Here is a 4980-nt window from a genome sequence, read left to right on the forward strand (position 1 = left end):
TCGTTGGGCATGTGGTATTCTAAACAAACTGTTTTCCTTTTTAAAATGTATTTTGAGTGCTTTCCCCTAATGACTTGGCAATTCAGAAGCTGAGGTAATGCTACTTTTGAAGCACGTTATGTAGCCAATTCATTTGATGTTTCATCCTTTGGATTCACGCATCTTATTGTGATTGGTTGAATGAAGTCCAGGCCCTTCCCCCTACACCAGGGGGCGTAGAGTGAGAAGCCCCTGGCTGCAGTGTGCAGTTCCCAATGTGGGTGATGTAAAACGTGTTTAACCTGAACCGTTCCCGTCTCCTTTAGTGATGGGCATTCTGGCTCTTCAGTCAGCCTGCTCGTTCGGCTCAGCTCACCAAAAAGAGACCGTTCTTTTGGCTCCCAAACGGCTCTTTAAAAAATATAGATGTTTAGCATTTTTTCAAGTCACAGTTAAAAAAAAAAAAAAATTAAAGTCAAAATGCTTGTGCTTCTAGTTCCGACAATGCAGTAATAACCAACGAGTAATCTAACCTAAAAATGTCACAACTACCTTATACACACACAAGTGTAAGGGGATAAAGAATATGTACATAAAAATATATGAATGAGTGATGGTACAGAACGGCATAGGCAAGATGCAGTAGATGGTATAGAGTACAGTATATACATATGAGATGAGTAATGTAGGGTATGTAAACATATTAAGTGGCATTGTTTACAGTGGCTAGTGATACAATTTTACATCAATTTTTCCATTATTTAAGTGGCTGGAGTTGAGTCAGTATGTTGGCAGCAGCCACTCAATGTTAGTGGTGATGGCCTTGAGATAGAAGCTGTTTTTCAGTCTTTCGGTCCCTGCTTTGATGCACCTGTACTGACCTCGCCTTCTGGATGATAGCGGGGTGAACAGGCAGTGGCTCGGGTGGTTGTTGTCCTTGATGATCTTTATGGCCTTCCTGTGACATCGAGTGGTGTAGGTGTCCTGGAGGGCAGGTAGTTTGCCCCCGGTGATGCGTTGTGCAGACCTCACTACCCTCTGGAGAGTCTTACGGTTATGGGCGGAGCAGTTGCCGTACCAGGCGGTGATACAGCCCGACAGGATGCTCTCGATTGTGCATCTGTAAAGGTTTGTGAGGGTTTTAGGTGACTAGCCAAATTTCTTCAGCCTCCTGCGGTTGAAGAGGCGCTGCTGCGCCTTCTTCACCACGCTGTCTGTGTGGGTGGACCAATTCAGTTTGTCCGTGATGTGTACGCAGAGGAACTTAACTTACTACCCTCTCCACTACTGTCCCGTCGATGTGGATAGGGGGGTGCTCCCTCTGCTGTTTCCTGAAGTCCACGATCATCTCCTTTGTTTTGTTGACGTTGAGTGTGAGGTTATTTTCCTGACACCACACTCCGAGGGCCATCACCTCCTCCCTGTAGGCCGTCTCGCCGTTGTCAATCAAGCCTACCACTGTAGTTTCGTCTGCAAACTCGATGATTGAGTTGGAGGCGTGCATGGCCACGCAGTCGTGGGTGAACAGGGATTACAGGAGAGTGCTCAGAACACACCCATGTGGGGCCCCAGTGTTGAGGATCAGCGGGGTGGAGATGTTGTTACCTACCCTCACCACCTGGGGGCGGCCCGTCAGGAAGTCCAGTACCCAGTTGCACAGGCCGGGGTCAATACCCAGGGTCTCTTGATGTTGAGTTTGGAGGGTACTATGGTGTTAAATGCTAGGCTGTAGTCGATAAACAGCATTCTCACATAGGTATTCCTCTTGTCCAGATTGGTTAGGGCAGTGTGGTTGCGATTGTGTCGTCTGTGGACCTATTGGTAAGCAAATTGGAGTGGGTCTAGAGTGTCAGGTAGGGTGGAGGTGATATGGTCCTTGACTAGTCTCTCAAAGCACTTCATGATGACGGAAGTGAGTGCTACGGGGGCGGTAGTCGTTTAGCTCCGTTACCTTACCTTTCTTGGGAACAGGAACAATGGTAGCCATCTTGAAGCATGTGGGAACAGCAGACTGGGATAAGGATTGATTGAATATGTCTGTAAACACACCAGCCAGCTGGTCTGCGCATGCTCTGAGGACGCGGCTGGGGATGCTGTCTGGGCCTGCAGCCTTGCGAGAGTTAACACGTTTAAATGTTTTACTCACTTCGGCTGCAGTGAAGGAGAGTCCATAGGTTTTGGTAGCGGGCCGTGTCAGTGGCACTGTATTGTCCTCAAAGCAAGCAAAGAAGCTGTTTAGTCTGTCTGGGAGCAAGACATCCTGGTCCGCGACGGGGCTGGTTTTCTTTTTGTAATCCGTGATTGACTGTAGACCCTGCCACATACCTCTTGTGTCTGAGCCGTTGAATTGCGACTCTACTTTGTCTCTATACTGACGCTTAGCTTGTTTGATTACCTTACGGAGGGAATAGCTACACTGTTTGTATTCGGTCATGTTTCAGGTCACCTTGCCCTGGTTAAAAGCAGTGGTTCGTGTTTGACTATGATTGGTGTCAAAACAATTGTAATTAAATGTAATCATACTCTACCTTAACCACAATGTATTTAAAAATGCATTGGTTTGTTATGAAAAAGAATGCTATTAATCATTTGCATATAAAAACCTTTTAATGTATATAAACAGTACATAAGTCTGACCATTCAAAATGAATACAGAATCAAAATGAATCTGAACAGCATAATATAATATTGCACCATATCAAAGAAAAATAAATAATGTGCAAAACTGCAGCATCCCACTTAAAACAAACTATTCCCTCTTATCTCTCTTCTTTAGTGCCATGTTAGAACCAGCAGCACACAGAAATGCTGACCATATTTTGCTTTTATGTGAGATTTGCATTTAGAAAATGCAAGCTGCTTCACTTTCGAGAGGCTGATGCGGTTTCTTCTCAGTAATGATTTGTCCCATTTTCGAGAAGACCCTCTGAGGGAACGGATGTGGCCACTATGCAGTCTCCCTGTCATGACTTTAGTAAGCCGTGGGTAGACAGAGGCCTTGTTCTTCCACCAGCTCAGAGAATCTGCAGCTCCTCCAAATAGGACCGGACCTCCATTATGGCATCTGCTGAGGGATTCCTTCGTGCTGCATCCCCAGTTGCTCTCTTGTCAAACAGCAGACGTTTGTGGCACTACTGCTGGTGCTTCTGCTCCATCTGATCCCTCTTCTCCCTGTTGCCCTTGTGCCTGAGCCAGCTGACTGCTGGGGCTGTCCCTCCCTGCTGCTGAGGTTATTCTTTGAAGTGCCTCATCAATCTCTCTGGCATCACTGAAGGCTAACTTCTGAAACCTGGGGTCAAGTGCAGCGGTTTCTGATGGCACGTGATTATATTCCATTCTGTTGAACTTTCTGTCCATTGATGAGCATAGGGTGTCCATCAACTCTGTCACGTGTCCTGTGGTTACATTTGCTTCTCTCTGACAGCTGGCTGTGATTGGCTGCAGACCCTTACACAGGAGTATCATTTTTGAGGCTGTCGCATAGCTGAAAAGAGAGAACAGTAACTTATTAGTTCAGGTTCATGTTTTCTCTACTGATACTACATTCTCATCTACTGCTCATATACCTATATAATACTGGATTAAATAATGATGTAGTAATAAGTGCTTACTGTACCTCTCTCCACTGATCTCCACAGTGACCTGCTCAAAGGGTTCCAGGACTCTGCACACCTCCCATTCCTCTTGGATCAGAGCATCAACAGGTGCATTGACAATGGCCAGGGTAGAGATGATGGCATCCTTTGACTCAAGAAACCACTTCAACATATAAAATGTTGAATTCCACCTTGTAGTGCAGTCTTGTTTAGGCCTCAGCTCAGGCATCCCCATCTGGCGTTGTGTAGACTTTAGTTTTTCAGCACCTACTGTGCTCCTGTGGAAGTATTCTGCTTTCACTTTGTCCACAGTGGGCTCCATCACCTTCAGAGCATCTCTTACAATCAGGTTGATTGTGTGGGCAAAACATGGAAGATGGGCCCATTTTAAAATGTTTGTGGCTTTGGTTATGTTAGCTGCATTGTCCCTAACACAACAGACCACTTTTCCATCTACTTGCCATCCTCTGGCCACTCTCAACAGTTCCTCTGCCAAGTTCTCTGAGGTGTGTCTGTCGCTGAACTCAAAGCAGTCCTAGAAGACAGCTAGACATCTAAAAATCTTCAATGAAGTGACATGTAACCGACATGTAAGAAGTGGTTACCCCTGATGTCCAGCAGTCAGTGGTAATGCAAACTGCAGTGGCTTTTTGGACTCTTTCCCGCACTGAAGCCCGTGTGCTCTCGTACATGAACAAGGGATTTTGAAAGGGTTTTCCTGCTTGGAATTGTGTACATTGGATTCAGACTATTACTATAATTTCTAAAAACTCTGTCCTCCACAATCGAAAATGGCTGGAAATCAGTGGCAATCATTTTAATGTAATATCAATTTGGCCTTGTTTTGCTACAGACATAGACGTTTGGCATAAACTGGTCCATAGAAAACTGCGTTGTTGTGGGTCGCGGAGTAGGCCTACTTGACTGAGTGGACACATCTCCACGAGTGGAGGTGCTGGCTCCACCACTATCACTAGCAGACGCCTGAAGGTACCACGTTCATTTGTACACACAATAGTACGCAAGTATAAACACCATGGGACCACGCAGCCGTCATACCACTCAGGAAGGAGATGCATTCTGTCTCCTAGAGATGAACGTACTTTGGTGCTCAAAGTGCAAATCAATCCCAGAACAACAGCAATGGACCTTGTGAAGATGCTGGAGGAAACGGGTACAAAAGTATCTATATCCACAGTAAAACGAGTCCTATACCGACATAACCTGAAAGGCCGCTCAGCAAGGAAGAAGCCACTGCTCCAAAACTGCCATAAAAAAAAGCCAGACTACGGTTTGCAACTGCACATGGGGACAAAGATCATACTTTTTGGAGAAATGTCCTCTGGTCTGATGAAACAAAAATAGAACTGTTTGGCCATAATGACCATCGTTACATTTTGAGGGA

The sequence above is a fragment of the Oncorhynchus clarkii genome, chromosome 16 (assembly GCF_045791955.1).
Source record: "Oncorhynchus clarkii lewisi isolate Uvic-CL-2024 chromosome 16, UVic_Ocla_1.0, whole genome shotgun sequence".
In the NCBI taxonomy this organism is placed as follows: domain Eukaryota; kingdom Metazoa; phylum Chordata; class Actinopteri; order Salmoniformes; family Salmonidae; genus Oncorhynchus; species Oncorhynchus clarkii.